Source organism: Halichoerus grypus, chromosome 6 (genome assembly GCF_964656455.1).
Source record: "Halichoerus grypus chromosome 6, mHalGry1.hap1.1, whole genome shotgun sequence".
Lineage (NCBI taxonomy): Eukaryota > Metazoa > Chordata > Mammalia > Carnivora > Phocidae > Halichoerus > Halichoerus grypus.
Window position 1 is genome coordinate 147,544,310 of NC_135717.1, and position 24,611 is coordinate 147,568,920.

A 24,611-nucleotide genomic window follows, 5' to 3' on the forward strand; every position below is an offset into this window, starting at 1 on the left:
TTTATGGCCAAGCATATTGTCTATCTTGGTTAATGCTCCATGTACAATTGAAAGCAATATGTTACTGGGTGTAGTGTTCTATAAATGTTAATTAGGTTAAATTGGTTGATAATGTTCGAGTATTCTACACACTTCTTGATTTTCTGTCTACCTGTTATATTACTGATAGAGGAGAATCAAAATAACCAGCTTTGGGGATTTATCTGTTTCTTTCAGGTTCATCAGTGTTTGCCTCATGTGTTTAAAGATTTTATGTTTTGTGCATAGACATTTAGGCTTATTATGTTTCTTAATTAATTTACCCTTTTATCATTGGGAAATGTCACCCTTATCTTTAGTAATACTTCTTGTACTAAAGCCAACTTTGTCTAATATTAATATGGGCACTTCAGCTTTCTTATTTTTTTCAAGATTTTATTTATTTATTTATTTATTTATTTATTTATTTATTTATTTATGGAGAGCATGAGTGGGGGGGAGAAACAGAGGGAGAGGGAGAGAGGAAATCTCAAGCACATTCCCCAGTGAGTACAGAGCCCCATGTGGGGCTTAATTTCACAACCCTGAGATCATGACCTGAGCTGAAACCAAGAGTCAAACGCTCAACCAAGCCACCCAAGGCAACCCTTCAGCTTTCCTATTATTACAGTTTGCACAATATATTCTTTTCCATCCCTTTACTTTGAAATCATCTGTGTCTTTATAATTAAAATGTGTTTCTTTTTTTTTTTTTTAAAGATTTTATTTATTTATTTGACAGAGAGACACAGTGAGAGAGGGAACACGAGCAGGGGGAGTGGGAGAGGGAGAAGCAGGCTTCCCGCGGAGCAGGGAGCCTGATGCGGGGCTTGATCCCAAGACCCCAGGATCATGACCTGAGCCGAAGGCAGATGTTTAACAACTGAGCCACCCGGGTGCCCCTAAAATGTGTTTCTTAAAGAGAATATATAGTTGGAAATGGCTTTGTTTTAACCATTCTGAGGCCCACTGCCTTATAATTGGCATGTTTAGTTCACTTACATTTAATATAATTATTGATACAGTCAGATGTAAGTTTATCTTAGCAACCAGCTTTCTATTCATCTCATAGTTCCTTTGTTTTGTTTTGTTTTCCTCCCACCATTTGCAATGAGCATTTTGATATTATTTTAAATCTTGCCTTTGGCTTTTGCTTAATTACCTTTTATGAGATGTTCTATTGGGTAAAATATGCATATTTAACTTATCAGTCTCCAATCTCATTTGTTTGGCTATTATTGTCATAAATTTTACTTCTCCCTATATTACAAACCCCATACACATTGCTATCATTTTGTTTTAAATAGATAATAATTTTTCAGAGTAATTTTAAAAAATAAAAATACAATAAAGTCTATTATATTTACCAACATGTTTACCCCTTGTATAGATCCTCTTTTGTGTAGTTCTGTCTAGTTTAGCTCTACTTCTTTGTCATGATCTGATTTCTCTGTGGAATTTCCTGGTTCTCAACACAATCTCTCCATTCTGACTGATCAGACTCAAGAGTCTCTCAGCCCTGTTCCTGATAATTATTTAGTGTGAAGTTTTCTCATGATGGCTTTTCCCCACTTTTCATTCTTCACATAGCCTTACCCTTCACATGCATGGTTTAGCACTCAAAGATTTAAAGAGATCCCTATGCAGATTTTTGCAGTTCTTTTTCTGCATAGTTTAAACAAAAACTAAAGCCAAACTCTACTCCTTCCAAAAATAAAAATACCTTAGATCAATTTAAGTGTAATTAGCATCACCTAATATATACATTACTTTTCTTTGTCATTTCCTCTAATTTTATTTTTTTTTCAAGATTTTATTTATTTTACAGAGAGAGTGAGAGAGCACAAGCAGGGGGAGCAGTAGGAGGAGAGGGAGAAGCAGGCTCCCCACCCATCAGGGAGCCCGATGCGAGGCTCAATCCCAGGACCCTGGGATCACAACCCGAGCCGAAGGCAGACACTTAACCATCTGAGCCACCCAGGCGCCCCTTTTCTATCTAATTTTAATAACATAACAAATAGGAGCAGAGGTATGAGTTAGGAAGATATGGAAATAATCCAAGTAATAAAGGTCAATGTCTCATAGTAGAGTAGCAGCAGTAGGGATTAGAAGGGTTTGACTTGGAGTATTATTTTGAAGGTATTACAGAATGGATTTGTTGATAGATTAGGTATGGATTATCATAGAAAAAGAGGTATCAAGGGTGATTATAAGCTTTCTGGCCTGATTAACTGGTAGATTTTCACTATCACTTACTGAGGGAAAGCCTCATGGGAGGAGCAAGTTCGGAACTTAGAAACCATGAGTTTGATTTTGGAAAATTTAAGCTTAATAAATCAATTAAACATCTAAATGGAAATATATAAAATTAGATATACAATTAGAGAGTTCAAGAGAAAGTTGGTACTGGAAATACAAATGTGAGATCTATCAATGTGTACATAGTACTTAAGGACATGAAACAGGATGAGATCATCTGATACAGTGTATATAAACAGGCTAAAAGGTGATCTCAGGGCTGGAGTCCCAACACCCATTAATATTTAAGGAGTGAAGAGACAAGAGGAACTTGCAAAGGAGACTGAGAAGGGGTGGCCAATTATCTAAGAAGAAAAGTGAGAGAATTATGTCCTGCAAGAAATATGAGGGAAAGATTTTCAAAAGAAAGATGGATAAAATGGGTCAAATACCACAAAGAGCTTGACTGCTTTGAGGTGACATGGCCATTGGATTTTGTGATTTAAAGTTTATACATGACAATGAAAAGATCTGTTTCAATGTAATACACTGACAAAAAGTCCAACTGAAATGGATTCAGGAGAAGATACAAATAGAAAATGTAGAGCCAGCTAATAATGACAACTCTTCTCAGGAGTTTTGCTATAAAGAGAAGCATAGTACTAGAGTGGAAGCTATTGGGGACATAGCAGAAGCAGTGTCCTGAAATAATAAGTGGCAAGGGATGGGACTCAAAGAACAGGTGGAGGGAATGAGTTTAGGCAGCACTTTAATCATGTAATAGAAATACAGATACATTAAATTTCACGCAGAAGTTTGTATAAGTTTTCTTATAGTCAATACTATTTTTGCAATGTTAGGAAGAAAGAGGAGATAATTTTAAAGTTTATTAGTGGTTTCCAGGAGTACCAGGTGAAAGAAGGTGATTCTCACTAAGCAAATGACCTACAAAGGCCAAAAGTATGAAATATCACCACTTACTAGATTCTGCAAACACATACTTATAAATGAAAGATAACGCTGACATTTGGTAAAAATTCTTAAATTCTTTTACTTTTTGAAATGACTTTAAGGTAACTGTAAACCCAAAATGTAAAAAACTGAAATGGAAATATCTTTTTAAATATTCTTATGAGTGACAACTTTTATATTCTATGGCAAATATAATTAATGCAACCTAAGGTGCTTTTAAACTAATTACTAATCAGAATGGAGTCATCATGTGGTAGAATGCTTTGCTTGATTCAAGAAATTTATAAAGTTTAAAAATAGATGAGAAGGGCTTTATTCCTGAATAAGTTGACAGAGAATAAAATGAGAGGCTAAGAAATTCTCCGACTACCTCCTCGTACAATTTCTGAAGATGAATTTAACAACTAAGGTTAAAGGGAAGAGAACACAGATGTTGTCCTGTTAGTAATGAAATTGAAATAAATGAGGCCCAAGGAGAACTAGATGAAACAAAGTCTGTCTCCTGATTCCTCTCTGTCAGGGTAAGAGGGTTAACGTGAAGATTCAGGTCAAGATGGAAGATGATGAACAATCATAATGAGATATGCATTTGAAATATTTTCCTTACTTTGATTCTGTTTAAAGGGAATAAATAATGTTCATAATATATTCAGAGAGTGGATTTTTGCTGCTAGCTTATAATTCCTGAAGGAAATGAACAGTGACAACAGCACAGCCGACAAATCTGCCAATTCTCTATCTGCTGGTTTCTTTGGGATTTTGCCATTTGTTCATTCATTCATTCATCCATCCATTCATTCATTCATTCAAAATAAAAGTCACATCCCCAAAGATTTTTTGCCTCATATATATCCATAAGACAGTCAGCATTTGTATCTGGGAAAGAAATGTCTTATGTGTGTGGTGAGTTACACAAAGGTAAATGAAATTAAACATAGAGAGTGCATTCTTGTGAAAGCATATGTTCAGGGACTTGGAAATCAACAAGCTCCCTGAAGTGAACAAAGCCTCCAGGATAACATGGAATGGGCGGGTCCCAAATCACAACCAGTGGAGCAGGGAATTACAGCATTTTGCCTGGAAATCATCTGTAAAGAATAGTTATTTTACAAAAAGCCATTTTCCATACATCAGGCATACTTAAAACAAAGCTAAAAAATGTCTTTCCCATGCCTATCCTCAAGAACACAAAAATAATTATCTACATGTGCAAAGAACAAAATTTGAACTACCCAGATAACTCAAGCTAGTAATACATTTACAGAAACAGCTTTGTTTGAGTAAGTGCTTCAGTTCTCCACTTCTTTCACGATTGGCAACCAGACTTTTAAAATTGCATTGCAAAGTGGTGTGAAATAAATGATCAGGGCAACATCAGCAATAACCTAATTCTTTACTATAAGCCTGCTACTCGGTCTCCCTCTCTTCCCCATACTCCTCTCAACCTGTTCTCTAATCTTGTAAGCCATTCAGAAATAGACATTTTCCCCCTACTTTATAAATATTCTCTGCATCCTTCTACAAAGCTTTTCTAAAACAAACAAACAAACAACCACAAAAAAACAACAATCAATAGCCATTGTTGAAAAATCAAGTCCATTCATAATAAACTTTGTCTACACTTATCAGATTTAATTTTTCCCACCATTACTGGGAAACAGGAATTTTATTTTTCTAACACTCACCATCTTTATGGGGTTTGGTCCCAATGTGTATCTCCAAATGTTCTTTTTCTTTTCCAGAATTGTTTTAATTCATTCTATAATTACTAATATCTATAATTAGATCTGTTACCTTGTCCAAAGGATTATCTAAATCTTTCCCTTAATCTGTTATAGTATATATTCATCTTTACATGCTATCTATGATTCTATGCTTTATTTAAAAATTAAAATATTGGTAGAATATGTCTAGTAATAAAATAACAATTTTTTTCTAAGAAGTGTAAATATTTCCCAGCAGAATCTCTGACATCTCAATGATATTGATATTTACTAACACAGAACCTTCTTGTTTAAAATTGACTTTGTATTTTAATTCCATTGACCCACTAGCATTATTTCCATGTAATTCTCCTAAATATCTACCCTACAGGACTTATTCTGGCCAGGATCCAGGCTTTTGATTTTCCCAGATCAAATAAAAAGCTGTATCAATCAAAAGCTGGGAAGACCAAAGGGAAAAGAGAGACAACACAAAAGAAAAATCCCGAGAGGTGCAGTGAATTCTATAAATCTGTGGCTTAGAGCCAAAACCAAACAATTTGGCTTTTGGTTGATAATTTTGTTGGAGGGGAAATTTCTGGAGCTGGAGCAATGGGATGACTAGGTCCAGAAATTGAGGAAAGTGAATAGATGTTCCAAATTTGTCTGAGATACAAACAGAAATAACATATTTTTCTCTGCACATTTTCAATTCCTAGTAACCTCCACAATATGTACCAGGGCAATCAACACTCTCTCAAACAATTATTTCTTAAAAGAGAAACTTACTTATTGGAAAAGTAGATATTAAAACATTTCTGTATCATGCACCACTTTCCTTACTTCCTCATAAAATAATGTTATATCCTATTGATGGGGCCCCACAGGCTTAATGGTCCCATTAATGCAGATAATGGTAAAGCAGTCAATACAAAAGAAAAAAGCTCTTCTAAAATCCATCTAGATGCCTGATCATCCCTGAGTCCTCAAAGTTAATTTCTGAGACAGAAAATATTAGGTCTGGGAGTGTTAAAAAAAATTATTCTGACACTTGATAAAATGGTAAGAAATACGTTATTCAGGGAAGTTGCAAATGATGTCAAGACGATCGTAACAGGGGAGACAAATCTGGCTCAATTCTAAATACAGCAAAGACAGCTGAGGATTTGTAACCAAGGAACAGAGTGAGGGAGCCAGTAAACGAAAAAACATTAAGAGACAACAGGGGATTCTTGCTAAAGTGAAAATAAGATTCCTGCTGAAGGCAGGTCAAACACTCACATATCAAAGTTGGGGATGAGGAACTTGATCAGATACCAAGAGTCATCAGATATCAAGAGTGGGGGACTTTTCACTAAAGTGACTTAGCAGAATTTTTGCTAAAACTGGGCAATGCCGGCCTGGCAAGAAGGCCAAGGTTGAGAAGAGGGCTTAGAAGGGTCTAATTGGTTTTGTTAGAGTTTTGGTTAGATTTAGAAACTCAGACTGACAGTGACTTAAACAAATATACATTCATTTCTCTCTAATCACAGCATGCAGCTAAAATAATGTTCCAGGACTTCAGGAAAACAAGCTCATTCTAACTTGTTGCTAGAAAATCATGTCCTTAAGACATGGCTTACAACTCATGGTCCAAAATGACCAACTAAAAACAAAAGTTATCTGCTCCTCCTCCCACACAGAACAGGCAAGGCTGCTGTAGGGTTCCTCTCTGCCCCATGTATTGCTGGCTTGGATGGCTCTACTGTTACTGAATTATTCAATACAGCCTCACATCACATATCCATTGGGGGCTGGGGGAAGTGTGTGCTACTTTTTGACTGCAACAGGTTTGTTCTTCAGGGTTCTCCTTCCTTTCTTGTGATTTCTCATTCTCTTTCTCTCTGCACAGCCTCCCAGGCAGGAGATCCTGGCCTTCTCTACACAAAGACTCCTTTCTAGAAAATAAAAATGGCAACTATACAATCTGTTAATATAAGGGCCAAAAGTCATTCTATGTCACATCTACCACAATTTTTTTTGTTAAATGAAGTCAAGTCAAGGCCAGTCCAGTTCAATAGGAGAGGAAATGGATTCTCCTGCTAGATAGGAAGAATATTGTGTATCTACAGAAATAAAAGAAATTATTGGCAGCCATCTTTGCAGACTTTTAAGACAGTTAATCTTCAGGCCTTCATATTCATTGAACAAACTCTACTATATTTTGCCACTTTTGCTTTTTCATCTCCTCTTATAGAATTTGACCATCTCCATACCCTTTATGTTTGCCTAACACAGTATCATTGGATTGTCTTTGTTCCTCTCAATATGGATTTATCTATCAAAGACTCTTTCAAAAGATGTGTATATGATTAATATTTTAATACCAAATTCCAGAATATGAATTCTTATTAACATCAGGCAACATAACAAAATATGAAAGAAATGGAATAAATAGTGAAGTATATGTAAATGGAGAGTGCTTCCCAAAATTATTTGTATCCTATTCCAAAGTTTAGGATTATATCCTCCTTAGAGAAATACATCAGAATACCAAATTATTCAAACTGATGAGAATTTCAAGCCCATTGCCAAGAAGAAACATTTCTCCTCAGTTACATTCTGTTCAAAGCATATGTACAGCATTATGCCAAATCCTGGGATTGCTTTCAGGAAAGGACATAGGACATTGATAATGGCATGGTGGTTACTGAAGCAATCTTAAAAGTATGTGCTATGAGAAAAATACACATTTAAATTTGTATAGAAAAAAAGTAAAGAGAAATAACTAAGCTATCTTTTTATTTGTAGGTTTGTGTGAATAGCAATATTTTGTATTATTTCAAAAGTTAATCAGAACAGTGACAGAAATTTCAAAGAGATACATTTTCTCTTAAATTGAGGAACAAGTTTTGGTCCAACAGAACCACAAAACAGATTGTATTTCAGTCACAGAAAGTATATAACTCATTCAATACCTGGAACAGAGGAGGTACTTAATTTTTTTTAAATGAAATAGTGAATAGCCATCAAAAAGGGCAAGGTTGGTAAATAACAATTGTTATTTATCTCTACATAAGTGTAAAGTAAGGTTTTTTCCTTTTGCTACCCTACAGAGAAATACTGTAGTACCTAAAGATCCAAAAGAAAAAAAAAAGTCCTTTTGTTCTTTTATTGCTAGAAACCTTAATTTCAGAGTAAAGAAAGACTGAGTGAAAAATAAATAAACAAAAAACCACTAGCTAAAATGGCATTAGGGGATACTAAGTACAAGTATATTTTACATAGAATATTTAATAATATGATACATAAATCATCATACTAAAACACAAATTCTAAGTTGACTCAGTGGAAGTTACAAAGGTTAGAACTTAGACAAGTAATAAATGAGGAAATCATCCTCATTACCTTGAGGGTAAGTGTTGTACCAGGACAAAGGCTTTCTACAAAACTGATTTATTAGTGCTTTCAAACAAAAATGTACTAAGAATCTTGTTCATAAAGTTCTCCTGCTGTTAATTCATGCTGTTTCTATTTGCATGAATACTGTGTGTACATATTTAACTCCTGGCCACAGATTTGCCATCAAAAAGTAAGACACAATCTTCTTCCTAAGTAATAGAAAATCATGAGAATTTTATACACAGAAGTGCCCAATTTGAACTCTGCTAGAGAATGTTACTCAATAACTATATTTTAGATTCTACAAAGACTGAGACAGGGAGCTGTGTTATGTGTCAAAATGAGAAGAACCACCATCTATCCTTGTCTGCCAACCTCAAAATTTGAAAATTGTCTTTGGCATACTTGCCACCCAAACCCCATTTAGTTACTTGTCCAGTCTTGTCAATTTTACCTCCGGTACATCTCTTATATTGATACCCTCTTTTCCAGTCTCCCTGAAAAAATAAAAGTGCGAATAACATGCCCTCTTCGCTATTGTTGATGTGGTCTCCCAACTAGTTTTCCTAACACTCAGCTTCCCCTTCTCCAGTACATTCTTCTCACAAACACAAGATTATTCTGTCTAAATTATCTCACTGATCACACCACTCACCTGATTCAAAATCTTCAAGAGTTCCCTGGAGGGAAAATAGCTTAGGTCCACCATATTTTAGCTCAGAAGAAGATACAATGAGCTATTCTGAATTCCTTTTTATTGTTGGACTGTATTCCATTAATAATGGTGCTGCTCTGAGAGTGTGCCTTGTAGACTAAGTTACAAAAAGGATACGGTCTGGTTGTTAAAGCTACTTTTACTTAGCGAGAGTTGAGTCTGAGTCCTGACTCTCATTTATTTGTTACATGGTGTTATTGAAGTCTTAAAGCATTATTTTCTTTATGTGTAAAATAGGTATTCTAATAACAGTATTTACCCCACTATATTTTGTAAGAGTTAAGTGAAATAATGAATGAAAATGTCCCTGAAATGTACAATGAACATTAACTGCTAGTAATATTGTCATTACTTTCAGTTTAATTGAAATGTTTTACTGATAAGTATTATGGGTAAACCAACCAGTAATAATAGCAATAAAAGGAGTTATAATAAAGAAAGTAAGCAAATTTTCAACATTGATCTAGAGATTAAATACAGCTGACCCTTAAAAAAACACAGGTTTAAACTGTATGAGTCCAGGGGCGCCTGGGTGGCTCAGTCTTTAAGTGTCTGCTTTCCACTCAGGTCATGATCCCAGGGTCCTGGAATCGAGCCCTGCACAGGGCTCCCTGCTCAGCGGGAAGCCTGCTTCTCCCTCTCCCACTCCCCCTGCTTGTGTTCCCTCTCTCGCTGTGTCTCTATCAAATAAATAAATAAAATCTTTAAAAAAAATAAAAATAAAAAATAAATTGTGAGTCCGCTATCATAGGATTTTTAAAAAAATAAATATAGTGCAGTATTGTAAATGTATTATCTCTTCCTTATGATTCTTAATAACACTGTATTTTCTCCAGACTACTTATTGTAAGAATACATTATATAATACATAGAATATACAGAATATGGTTAATAAACTGTTTATATTACTGGTAAGGCTTCCAATCAACAGTAGACTAATAGTAGTTAAATTTTGGGGGAGTCAAAAATTATACATGGGTTTTTGACTGTGTGGGGGTTCAGCACCTCTAACCTTCATGTTGTTCAAGGGTCAACTGTAGTTAGAAATGTTAAAGAATATTTTTAAGAGAAAAATCATGACTTATACAAATATAAAATGTATACATTACAAATTTATCATATTAATTAGTAGAGGAACCAGTAAGATGTAAAAAAAAACAAAATAATTTAAAGAAGAATTCAAAGGACAGGTACATATGCAATCAAGAAAGCTGAAACTAGTTTGTTACATGGTGCAGTATTATTCAGTATATATAAGGCAATAAAAAGTTATATCTCCACCAGACAAAATTCAACTACATTTCTACAGATAAAAACCATTTGCATTACTATTAATTTCTACATTTTATAAATGTATAAAATATCTCAAAGACAATTAGAAGTACAGATCCATATATAATAGATAACCCTAGAAGGATCCATAGACAATGGCCAACATTTTATTGCAAAGACACCTAATGATCTTTTTGACCATTTCAAAGTCTGTCACAATTTTTTTCTAACAAAATGTTTAAAGAAATTTCACCTTATCAGTACCTGAGGAGTTACTGATATGATAGCCCTAAACATCTTTCAACTTCATACCTCCAGTTTCATTATTCCAAACTTCTCCCTATTTTGGAAACTTTAAGAAAAGCAATGTTGATTCTGTTCTTCAGAATGGCCTCTGAAAATATAAAAGTCTCTATATCTCTACAATGGATATTTGCCTTTCTGAGGACTACTTGGTTTGGTAATACCCTTAGCACTAGTAATTCCTCAATTTATGTTTTCCCTTTGGAGCATTTTTTCTCACTTTTATACCCACGACAAAAGGTACAAATTGTTTAGTATGACAAGTCCTCTGCAACTGGTCCAAACCTGTATTTTCAATTTCATATACCACTGCCTTTCTCCCCCTTCACGTTCCAATTGCATGTGTACAATCTCTGTTCACAGCAAAAATTCTGGGCTGATAACTCTCTGTCTCTGTTCATGATAGTCCTTTATTTAGAATGTCCTTTGCTTCATATCTGTGTGCCGAAGAGATTGGTCCCTGGACTCTCACTGCCTAGTCTAAAATCTTGGTCCTGCCCCCTTGTTTTTAGATTGCTAATCTAACCTCTCTGTAACTCAGTTTATTTATTTGTAAATGAGGACAATAATAATCCTTCTTCAGAGAGTTGTTCTTACAATTAAATTAGATAAATCAGATAAACCACTTGATAAAATCCCTGGCACCTAATAAACTCTTATTGTTAGCAGTCATCATCATCATCATCATCATCATCAATCTCCAAGATCCTACCACATTTACCACAAATTTTGCCTTACCTCTTTAAAATGAAAAAATAAAAGACTTTTGTCTAAGAACCCCCATAGTTCTTCTACAGAGAGTATCTCATCTAAAAAAATGAGTAAGAGGTATAAATCCACAGGTCTTTCAGTAAAGCCCCTCCCCACTCCTGTCACTCTAGAAGAATGTTATCTGTATAACTATCAGTTCCTTCAATAAATATGTTTTCCTTCCCCTGGCCTTTCCTCTAGTTCAAACCAAAAGAGCCATAATTTTGGACTGCTCTTTGGGCTCACATTCTCATGCCTGGCCTTCCTCAAATTTGTCATCTTTGTTTTTTGTTTTTTTTTTTTTTTATTGTTTATTTACTTTTGTCTTAATTCATATTGCTCTTGTGGTCTGGTTAGTATTAGTCCTACATTATGGCAAAAAATAAATTGAAAGAAACAAGTAAAATCTAAGATCTCTAGTCCTCAACCAGATACCTACCACTGTTACAGATTCTTGAGGAATATACACAATGGGATTACTCCATACGAGAGTCTCAAATATCAGGGTGGTGTCCTGTTGAAACACAGTACATCACATGAACTTAAAAAGTACTCCTTTTGGTTGGTGTGGTGGCAGAAATTTATTAACATCAAGAAATGTCATCCTTTGGTATTCTTCTGTTTACAACTGAAAAGATTTTCATAAACTCCATATTAGAAAGTTCTGTCCTCATCCCTCACCTGATCATGGCCATCCAAATGCCATTATTCAGATGGCAAAGAAAAAGGGAAGACCTACAAAAGGCCAAACTTAAAGGAGGTACAACTAGGCATTTCCAGGGTGGAGTTAACACTTTTATAGGCAACAACCTGGGTGTATGTTTCCATAGCAGCCACATGAGAGAACCAATAAGCAATCTGAACAGCTTGTGAATTTCCAAAGTATCAAATCTAAAAGTTCATGCCAGGAAGACTTAACAGCTTCTATTATTTGGAATCAATCATTCATTTATTTGATAAAATATATTAAAAGCAGAATTACCATGTTAATAATTGGATAAAATAATGAACAAAGTAGACATGATAAAATATGCCCTCACAGGGTATATGACTCAGGAAGGTAGTTAGACAATACAACTAGAATTTACTACACCAGATGAAAAAGATTTTAATAAGGAGAAGCCCAATGTGTTAAGGGTCAAAAGGGAGATCAAAGAGCAGAGGCAACTAGCCAAGCCAAGGAAAGCTTTCCATAGGAAATGTCATCTAGGTTGTAACTTAGTGATAGTACAAAGTGCATTAGTGATATGTGCTAATAAGGAGACAAAATGAAACGGGGAAACAAGAGCATGAAGTGCCAGATGTGGAGGATAAGGGGATTGCTTAGCCACAAAATTAGACAAGATTGGACTAAATATGACAGCCCAAAATGCAGTCTAAAATTTGGAACCACTTTAAACTGAAGTTCTTTAAATATATTTTAAATATTTATTTATAGGAGAGTTTGCGTGGGAGAAGAGAATGAGTTTGCCTCACACCATTACTCAAAGCCATTTGGTACTAGCCCGAAGCTCTCAGATCCCCCTATATCTAAACAAAAGCCCAGTGGTTATTGGAGTCATCCTCCCCAGAAGACAATTCATAAAAGATGCAAGTTCGCTGTGCAAAACTGTCCCTTATAGGAGTTTTCGTAACTACAATTTCTTCATCTAATTACATTACCAGCCATGCCTTAGTACCTTATTAATGTGAAACGGTTCTTTATGGATGGGGACTCCTGAGAGCTGACTGGCTGGCTGACTCATCCCCTCATCTGGCTCTAAGTGAAAGTGGTAAGTCATGTTTAATTTTATTTCTAACTGAGGAATTGCAAGGAGTACCACAGATCTAGGAGTAAAAGCAGGATGTAGAGAAGCTTGAAAGAAAGATGAATACAGGTAAAAAATTCACCAACTTCATAATCTGGCCAAGGACTCTTGCTGTAAATATAATTCCTAACAAAAGTATTGTTTTACATAGGCTATTTCTAAGTTGTGCTAAACGGCCCTTTCTCTTCTATTATTTCTTCCTACACAAAATTCTAGAAAGTGCTCATGTATAACCTATCTTTCACAGACATATGCCCCTGTTTATTTACTGCCAATGTATTTGTTTGCTGCTAAACAGAAAGAGTCATAATGATGGTTTCCAGCTTCTTCGTTTTATGTACATCTTCAATTAGAGCTGGCTGAAAGCACCTCTCACATTCTCCTATCCATTTTTTCCAAGAAAAGCTTGATAGATTTTTAGTTCTCTTGCTATCAAATTTACCAAAATGGCTATTTCCTTTTTATGTCTGCCTTTGTGTTCACAGCAATTTCTTAGCCTCTTTTGTAAATTTGCCAAAATCTTAATTGCATTTACAAAAGCAAGCCAATTAAATGCATAAAGAAGTATACCAAATATAGAGGTTTGAAGAAAGATAAAAACAAAACAAAATGGAATACAGAGAGGAGTATTTAAGGCTCATTTTAGTTTTTGAAATTTCCAATTATTACCTTATTATAAATGGATAAAGTACTTCAAATGTCTGCAAAAGAATTTTTAAAATGGTATCATAGTCTTAAAATTAATACTTTTAAAGTATTCATCTATTTAGTTGATTTAAATCTCAAAACCTAAGTGTTCATGCCAGAGTAATTAACAAGGTTTGGCTTATTCAATTGTGAATAGTCTGAAAATAAGTTCCTAAAAAAATTAAAAATAATTAATTAAAAAATTAAAAATGTTAAATATGAAGGAAATCATCCTTTTTTTTTCCTTTTTCTTTTTCTTTGTATTTCTTATCTGCTTCATAACAAGTTTTATATTTTCTTTGATGTGTAAAGAAAGGACATTTATGGAGCGCCTGGGTGGCTCAGTTGGTTGAGCGACTGCCTTCGGCTCAGGTCATGATCCTGGAGTCCCGGGATTGAGTCCCGCATCGGGCTCCCTGCTCAGCGAGGAGCCTGCTTCTCCCTCTGACCCTCCCCCTTCTCATGTGCTCTCTCTCTCTCTCATTCTCGCTCTCTCAAATAAATAAATAAATCTTTAAAAAAAAAAAGGACATTTATTAGGGAATAGATACAGTTTTATAGCAAAACTGAATATTATGCTAAAAACTCACTAAAAATCAACTTCTTTGTCTTACAGTGATAAAACAATATTGAACCACCTTATAATCTTATAATCCATCTTATAAGATTCATGATGGTAGAATAACTAGCTTATAACATAACACCTACCAAAAAGCAGCAGAGAAATGAAAAAATCAAGCCTCCACGCCCGAAGCTGACAAGATATATTTGCATAAGAATAAACATTCTCAAAAGCTACCTCAAAACTTAACATCCTAATGAGAACTAATATAACTTGGCCATAAAGGTGCATTCCAACTTTTGCCATCATGTAACCTACGGGAATCTAACTCCAACTATCCTTCCAAGAGCTCAGCCAAACTAAAAGCCTAATACCATCTTTAATTATTATATAGTTATGCTATATCAGTTTTTGTTGTTTAGGCAAAATAAGTCTGACTATCCTAAAGGTTTTCTAATGATTAATCATTAGTCATCTTTTATTTCCTAGTTGAAGGGATGAACGCTCAAAGATCTCCCTACTTGTAATAATTTGATTTTTTTAAGTTAATCCCATGTTTGAAAGCTCTTAAACTTCTCAACCAATGAATCAGTTAGGACTCCAAAGTACCAGTTAGGATTCCATGTGTTGAAACTGATATAGGGATCAACCCAAACTAGGTTAACAGAAACAGTTCAAAGCTTCATACACAGTTTTATTCAAGACTCAACTTACGTGTGGTAGCCAGCTGCAAAGATGATTCCTAATGACTCTAGTTTCCTAGTATCCATGACCTCCCACAATGAATCAGGGTTTACTAGTATGATTAACTGAATAATATAGAAATAGTTACGTGAAAAAAAAAAAGAAATGAAATAGTCATGGGAAAGTTTCGAGGCAGCGTCTAAAAAAACACATCTTCCACACTGGCTTCATGGATCACTCGCTGCTCTGGGGGAAGCTTGACACCATGTTGTGGGGAAGTTGAAGCAGTCTTGTGGAGAAGACCATCTAGTGGTAAAGTAAGACCTTTTGACAACAGCTGGTACAGATTCCCCATCTATGTGTGTGATCCTCATTGAAAGCAAATCCTCTAGCCTCAAGCAAGCCTCCAGACGACTGCAACGCTGGCCAACACAGGACTACAAGCACAACCTCATGAGAGATTCCCCCTTGCCAAAACATCTCAGCCAAGCTGCTCATTTCCTACCCACAAAAACTGTGGGCGGTAATAAACTATTATTATTGTTTGAAGCCATTCAGTCTTCAGATAATATGTCATTTAACCATGGATAACTAGTAAACTCTACCACCAAGTACAAGTGTATATACATTTCTTGGCTCTGTCTATGCATGCTGGCTCTCCAATGTCAGGCCTCAGAGAGTCTCAGGATATCTTCTAGTAACTTGAAAGTGTTGGGATACATACTCAGAAAGGTTGTGAGGGGCCAGATCATGAAAATCATTGTAAAGATTTTGGCTTTTGGCTATTAATGAGATGGGAAGTCATTGAAGGAATTTGAGCAGAATAATTATTTTATCTGGCTTACATTTTAAAGCATTTAAACCTAGATTCTATGCTGAGAAGTCTATTGCAAACATCCAGGATAGAGAGGATGTACAAGTGAGAGTGGCCGAGGTGGTGAGAACTGGTCAGATTCACTACTTGTGATACTTGTGGCAAGTTACTAAGCTTTGAAAATGTGACATGTTCTATACATGTAAACTTGAGACAGTGCTATCTTCCTCACAGTGTATTATACAGCATCATACGGAAGAAGAATGGGATACACCCAATGAGTAACTCACTCCTCAGTCTCAAACAGTCACAAACTATGAATTGAAAAACATACGCAGAGGATAGGCAAAGCAGAATTCTGTGGCTATAGGTCATAGGATGAGGAGGACTTGAGAAATGTTTAGGAAATCTTGTTTTCTATTAAAATTAGGAAAATAGGAAATTAGGAAAATTAGGACAATAACAGAGCACTGCAAAGATAAGAGAAAATGAAATTTTTCAATTTTATATAATTTCTTCACAGAGGTAATCATGAAATAAAAGAAAAAAGTTGGCCCACCTTTAAACCCATCAAAAGAATGTCTTATCAATAAATTTTAATGCAAGCTGCTTTATCATTGGGGACTGAGGTTGTTGATCCTTGCTAGTACAGTTCAGGACATAAGCACAATCCAGAGGCCAGTGTAAATGTAGAGAACCAAACAAAATTTCGCAAACAGAGGACTGAAGGTAGAACCACAGGGATCTCCCAGTTTAAATTTTTGTTTTGTTCCTATAAGTAGGATCAAAACTGGGTCTTTAACAAGATGCCTAGTGTCTCTAGTTTTGAAGAAAAATATTAAAAAAGTAAAATGGAGCTAGAGTCCAACACTGATCTCTCTATACTGTTTTCCAGTATATTCATTGCCAGCAGTTGTGGGTTATTAAATGTTAAGGTATTTGGGAAAGTTAAAAAAAATAAAAAGTAGAATAACAAATTATTTTTCAGAATATTTTTGATGAGGGCCAATCCACTTCTTATTTTCTGATCCATTCACAGTGCTTCTTATGCACATGGTGTGTTGTGGGCAGTCAACTCTGGTATCTGTCCTTCAAAACTTTTTAGCTTTCCCTACCCCTCCAAACATAAAAATCAAATCCAGACAGAAATATATGCCAAATTATACAAAACATAATCCAAAGTATACTTATTTATACAAGAAAAACAAACAAGGACACTTGGAAAAATATGGAAAATTACTTTAAAACAGTTTTTAAAAGCTGGGTAAAGAATACAAAATACAAATAATATCCAAATCTGAGAAAGAAATTAGCATAAATAATCGTGGGCAATTATTTATTTCTATGCAGTTTATTAGTGCTTAGTTTCCTGTGTTGGTGTTTATCCACTGTATAAATATGACCTGTCCTCACCTTCTATAGATCAGTTCATATCCACAATGAAAGGGTTTTTTTTTTTTTCTTTTTTTACTTCTTTAAAAGTGTGTTTCCATGGCTAAGTATTATAGTATCTGCACTCCTAAAATAAGAAATAATCATTGTCACAAAGAATCTGACAGTCTAGATAAGGGAAAATGCCTGGCTCTCTGTGTAATGACCTCACATGACATGTTGAATAAGCAGGATGGGTCCAAAAAGAGATTCTACCTGTGTATCTATCTCTTTGAACAGGCAAAAAAATTGCCCAGAAGTCACATGAGCTATAAAGTGCCACATACTAAAATTAGCATCCAATGCATTTCATAAAACCTGATCATAGGGCAAATAATGTCCACCTTCTTTATTAAGTTCAGTGGAAATGATTTCTGTTCCTTACCACTCAGAGTCTTACTTGGAATATCCTCTAGGTAAAGACAACATTTCAGTAACACGGAATTAAATTTGTTATCTTATGTGATATGTTGGTAAAAATGACTGAATGATAATATTTTCAGATTTTACTAAAATCTACTTTAATGTATATATAAATTATATCACTAATGAAATCTTTATGATATGGCATTTTGTGTCTGTCTGCAAATAAAATATCTTTCTATCTGCATCCTGAGTTAAGTAATTTGTATTTTTTTAAAATGTTTTTACTCTGTCAGTGCAAACATATGATTCATCTGGTGTGTTTAATTAGCTGTGCAGTGTAGGGAAAAATTAGATGCTTAGATCTGCCTAAGCCAGGGTCTGGCTAAGAGTAGCAGTGGCAAAATCTCTTTTCCTCTTTGTGTCATGAATTCCACATGTGAAATGGGCTGGTTATTCCCTAGGGATAAACTGTCAATACAGTGATCACTTACCACATGTGGTTCTTGACCATCTGAATGTGATAGTCCAAGTTGATATGTGTTGTAAAGGTAAAATGCACACATGATTTCAAAAACTTAATACAAATATGAAGGTAAAATATCTCAGCAATAATTTATTGATTATCTTCTGAAATGATAATACATTTACATGTTGGGATAAACAAAATATAAATTAAAAATTATTTTTCATCTGTTTTGTTTTATTCTTTTAATGTGACTACTAGAAAATTTCAAATTAAATATGTGGATCACTTTTGTTACTCTCATTATATTCCTATTAGAGAGCATTGTCTTAGAGGTTTTTCCCAACACTTTTCCAGGCATGATAACTTTTTGGTGTTTTACAAGTTCAAAAAAAAAAATTTTTTTTTTTTTTAAATCTAACTACCAAGGAATGACTTTTTTTTTTTTTTCTCTCTCTTTTAGCTTATTGGGCTGGAATGAATTTGAGGATGCAATGAAAGGAAATCTATTCACAGTTTCATTCCCTTTTTTTTTTTTTTTTTTTTTTAAAGATTTTATTTATTTATTTGAGAGAGAGAGAGCACAGAGGGAGAGAGAGAGGGAGAAGCAGGCTCCCAGCTGAGCAGGGAGCCCGATGCGGGACTCGATCCCAGGACCCTGGGATCACGACCTGAGCCGAAGGCAGACGCTTAACCGACTGAGCCACCCAGGCGCCCCGCACAGTTTCATTCCCTTAACTTTTCCTGCCTGTGTCATTTAGCATCAAAATGTGAGATGGTATCAATAGGAATGGATTAACCAGTTTATATACTCCTCCTACAGGGTTAGGGTTGGTCATTACTTGTTGACTCTACCAGCTTATCTATAGATGATCCCTGTTTCTGAATACTAATGTTTCCACCAGTATGTATTCCATTTGGTTCTGCTAATATATTGACAAAGGTAATTTCCACTCTAGAAAGTCTTCAAGAACCTCTATACTTCCTTCCAGTCTCCCAGCTGCTAGTGTATCCCACAACCCATTTGGGCAACATTCTTCTCCATACGCAGCCCTTAATAGAAATGGCAGAATTCTACTGTTTGTCCCATTACCAAGGTCGCCCTCAAGCCCACATAACCCTGATCTTGCCACAACTGCATCCTTCATGCATGTATATCCATGTGAGTACCCCACAGAGCACCAAACTCCACCGGCAGCACTGAATTCTAAGCAAATGTCTATTAAAGGTAACTTGCTTGCTTTCTAATTCTAAAGTCCTAGAACTGAGTCATCAATATTTATCTCAAAAAGAAAGAACTCCAGAAATGCATGTTTTCTATTTTATATTTACTCAGTTACTTTTATGAGAATTCATTTGCATAAATGAGATACATTTTTTTCCTTTTCATTATTTTTTAAATCATGCTTTTTGACCTAAATGTTGAGCATATGGCATGTAATTTCATACAGGAAATTGGCTTGGTTTCTCTAATTCTCATTTTACCATTTACTCCCTTGAGTTGTCATATCCGCAGTTCCTGACAAAAAAAGAAACACATCACTGTGTTGTAACTAAGCAAAAGCAATGCTGCCACTCTGGGTTCATGAAACCTTTAAAAATCAAGGCACAAAGATTTATAGAAAATGCTGACTTCTTCAATGGTGAAGTACACTCTTTCATGTTTTACTATAAAGTGATATGGAGTTTTATCAAAATATCTTATAAGACTAAAATTCTCCTCCATAAAAGGAGGTATAAAAGGCAAACAAAATGAAAATGTTTCACAAGTTCATTCAATTTCCCATTCCCTTTTAATAAAGCATAAGCCATTGATAGAAAAATGAGCAAGATTGCAACAAAAAGCCTGTCAGTTCACATATATTACATCAATGAAAAAAATCTCAGAAAGTATAAAAAGCAGAAAGGACTTGGCAAAACCTCAATGGACTTACTTTAAGAACATCAGACAGCAACTGAAGAGATTTAAGTCGGTTAAAGAAATGGAAAAGGAAGGGGATTTTTGGCCAAGAGAATCAAAATTAAAAAGGACATATACTTAATAGCATGCAAATATTAAAAAATGATAAAAGGGACAAGTGATAAAATTAACTTTATGAGACATTGAATAAGCTATCTTTTGTTTTGCATCTTTTGAAAAGGTAAAAGGAATAGGCTAAAGCATTGGTGTCATGTGTATTAGGACATTTTTTTAAATTTTATTTATTTGAAAGAGAGATTAAGAGAACGAGTGGGAGGAGGGGCAGAGGGAGAAGGGGACTACCTACTGAGCAGGGAGCCTCATGCCGGCTTAATCCCAGGACCCTGGGATCATGACCTGAGCCTAAGGCAGACACACCTAACGACTGAGCCACCCAGGCACTCTGCACTAGAACATTTTTAAATCAAGCTTTATGACGAAAGTGATTATGAGCATAATCATTATAGCTAATATTTATAAACTCTATATGACTTGTTACACTCTTTTTGTGGAATATAAGTGTTATTTCTCAGAAAATAAAACATTTTTCCCATTTTGTAAATAAGGAAACTTAGAGGGAGATTAAATGACTTGTCCAAGGCCACCCAACTAATAAGTGACAGAATCAGTATTTAAACTTAGAAAGTCAGGCTCCAGAGCTCAAGATCTTTAGTGCTTTGATGTACTAATGAATTAGATTCACCTTATCTCCACATCTCATGCCCTTAATAACTTAAAACATACTTAAAAAGATCAAGTATTAAGAGAATAATCTCGGGCGCCTGGGTGGCTCAGTTGGTTAAGCGACTGCCTTCGGCTCAGGTCATGATCCTGGAGTCCCGGGATCGAGTCCCGCATCGGGCTCCCTGCTGGGCAGGGAGTCTGCTTCTCCCTCTGACCCTAACCCCTCTCATGTGCTCTCTCTCTCAAATAAATAAAATCTTTAAAAAAAAAAAAAAAAAGAAAGAAAGAAAATAATCTCTAAAAAAAAAGAAAAGAAAAGAAAATAGTCTCTAGGGTATTAGACTCATAGTATTTTAGAGGAAGCCACAATAAATTTCACATATTAGCACACTAGCCCAGGGAAGTTAACGATTTAAATCAAACATCATTTTTACTTGGGAAGTTTTGCCAAAGTTCAAAGGAGACTCTCTCATACTTAAGAAAACCTTAACCTTTGGGGCATCTGGGTGGCTCAGTTAAGTTGGGCATCCAACACTTGATCTTAAACTTTAAAACTCAATAAAATACTAACAGAAAGGCTCAAACATCAATCACATAATAGATGATAAGTTCTTTTTTATTTATTTCTTTGCTTTTTTCTTAGAGTGTAACTTTGCTGCACATATTGGATTAGTCATAATTATTGGTCTCTTGTTAGTCAATTTTATTGGTTTATTGAAGTGGGAAGCAAAATTCTATAATGGCCCCTAAGATTTCCCACCCTGTGGTATACATGCCTTGCATAATCTGTCAGACTATGAATGTCATGGATTTTTACTCCTGTGATTAAGTTATGTGATATGGCATAGCTGACCTTGAGATAGGGACATTATGTAGGTGGGCCTGAACTAATTAAATGAGTCCTTGAAAAATCAAATTTTCCCACTTGGTTGCAGAACAGGAAATTCGAGATTCCAAGCCTGAGAAGCATTCAGTGAGCATTTGGTAGCTTTAAGAGTTAAGGAATGTAGGCAGCCTCTAGTAACTAAGAGGGCTCTTAACTAAAAACTAGCAAGGAAAGGAGGACATCAATCCTACAGCCACACAGCAAGAAAGATTTGGGAAGCAGTGTTTTTTCCCCAGAGCCTGCACACATAAACTCAGCCTAGATGGCACATGATTTCAGCTTCATGATACTCTGACAAAAGTATCCAGCCATAGTGGGACAAACTTCTAATTTAAATGAGCTGCAAGCTAACAAGTGGTTGTTTTTAAAGCCACTAAATTTGTTGTAATTAATTACACAGCCAGAAAAAACTAATATAATTGACTGATTTATTTTCTGTATAAAATGAGTATTTGAGAACCTACCACCCAAGCAAAGAACTAAAAATAAATAACCCTACCTATAGGTTTCTTTTCTTTCTTATACCCTGCCTCTACCCCAATAGTCCAGATTTTTTATTTCTTGCTTATTTTATTGTATCAAATACACATGTATGCCTAAATAAAATATTGTTTAGAATAAATAGTTTATCTGGGTTTATTTTAAACTTTATAAAATGGGTATCATTATGGTTGAAATCTTTCAAGACTTCTTATTTTCACTAAAAATTGCATCGCTAAAATTCATTCATATGATTTCATTCATATAATTGTCATCACTATGTTACAACGTATTTACCCATATTCTTGAGGATGGTTATCTGAGTTTTTTCCAATTTAAGCTATTAAAAACTACATTGCTTAGACATTCTCCAAGTAAACATATATAAAAGTTCATTTTGGATATACCTAGGAAATGAGTTGCTAGGCTGTAGGAAGTATGAATGATCAACTTACAAGATGACAAATTTTTCAAAGATAGTTGTACAAGCTTATGCCTTCATCAGCAACGGATAAGGAAATGCTTGTTCCCCATCTCCCCCAACAATATTGTCAAACTTGTTATTTTTTGCCAGTAGAATGTCATCTCTTTGTTGTCTGTTTTGCAGTTCCATGAAAAATAATGAGGTTTGAGTCTTTTATGATTTGAGGCCAAACAGGTTTTCTCTTCTCTAAATGCTTTCTCGGGGCGCTTGGGTGGCTCAGTCATTAAGCGTCTGTCTTCGGCTCAGGTCATTGTCCCAGGGTCCTGGGATCAAGCCCCGCATCGGGCTCCCTGCTCCGCGGGAAGCCTGCTTCTCCCTCTCCCACTCCCCCTGCTTGTGTTCCCTCTCTCGCGGTGTCTCTGTCAAATAAATAAAATCTTAAAATAAATAAATAAATAAATAAATAAAATGCTTTCACATGTGTTTTATCCACTTGTCTTTCAGATTATTGCTTTTTCTTATTGATTCTTAAATTTCTTATAAGGTCACAAAAATAATCTGCCATTAGTTAAATGTTGCAAACATGTTCTCACAATTTGTGGCTTTTCACTTTCTTCAAGGCATCTTTTTATATATAAAAATTCTTATTTTTAAAATATTCAAATGTGTCAACTTTATAGACCTTTTTTTTTTTTTCTAATTTGCATCTTAGGAATTCTTCCTAACTCAAGATCAGAAAGATAATTACCTTTGGTTTCTTTTAAAATTTCAGTTTTGCTTCTGATATTTTAAGGCTTTAATCCATCTGGAGTCAGGACAGAGGTGACGTGGGGATCTGGGCTACCTGCTCCTACATCCTATTAGTGGCATGTGGCCCTGTTAATGCTTTATCCTGGATGTACGACTTTCATTTTACAATGATTTCTGCTGGGCCTGCCTGATTATGTGACTTGGTAACACCTGACAAAACCCAGGTCATGATTAGCAGTTCTGCTTTCGTGGTTACTTTGTGCCCCACAGTCAGACACCCCGTCTCTACCAAGACCCAGTAACGTACCAGAAGCGCATGTTTTAAAAGGTAAATAATTTTCTGCTACAGATATCCTAGAATCCTAGGGTCTCCTCTGTGACTCTCTCAGGTCTCACATCGCTTGCCATGAGCTCCACAGAAGATCTTTTCCCACCCTTATACCTCTAATACCACAGGATTACTATGTTATAAGGCCCAAGCAAGAAAACTGATTATAATGCAGTCTGAACTGCTGCAGAGCCCTTTGTATTCTGTGTCCCCTCTCTGAGCTGTAAGCCTTTCACACCACCCAATATATGGGTTGTAATATTATTCACAGATGTCGGACATGCTGTCTCTAGACTCCTAAGAGAGTTACCAACCATCGTGCTTCATTTTTAGTAGTAGGGAGTATAAGAGATGGAGCCATCCCATCATCCCTCAGACCACTAGGCAACCAACCTCCAATGATTAGGTCTTTGATGCCAGACAGATAACCAGCATGTTATCCAGTTTACAAATCTCAACATCTCCTTTCTTGGGCCATTTCTGGGGCCAAATTTTGCAGGTTGGTATACTGAGGAGTAAATTCTGAGATGGTGATTAACTGATGAAGGCTCTCCTAGGGAGTGTTCTTTGGATTATCATCTGTGGAAGGGAGGGGAATGAAGCAGAAATGGGCTAAAGGAGAAGCTGGGCTTCTATGTGGCTTTAATAAAGGCCTCAGGCACCTTCTGGGGAGACCTGAAGCTGGAATGGTCCTCTAGAAGGTCCCCAGCTCACATGAGGGGACATGCCTTTATATCCATAAGCTGATCAATGAGTGGATTCAGGATGCCCCATAAAGGGTACATGGCCTTGGCTGAAGCATCTCTTTTCTGCTGAGCTGATTCTAAAATGGACTGCCTGCTAAGAGTTATCTCATGGCAGCACCTTAAGCAATTGGAGAAGCACCTTAGGCAAGTTCTTTAATCACGATGGGGAATCTAGGCGGCACATCT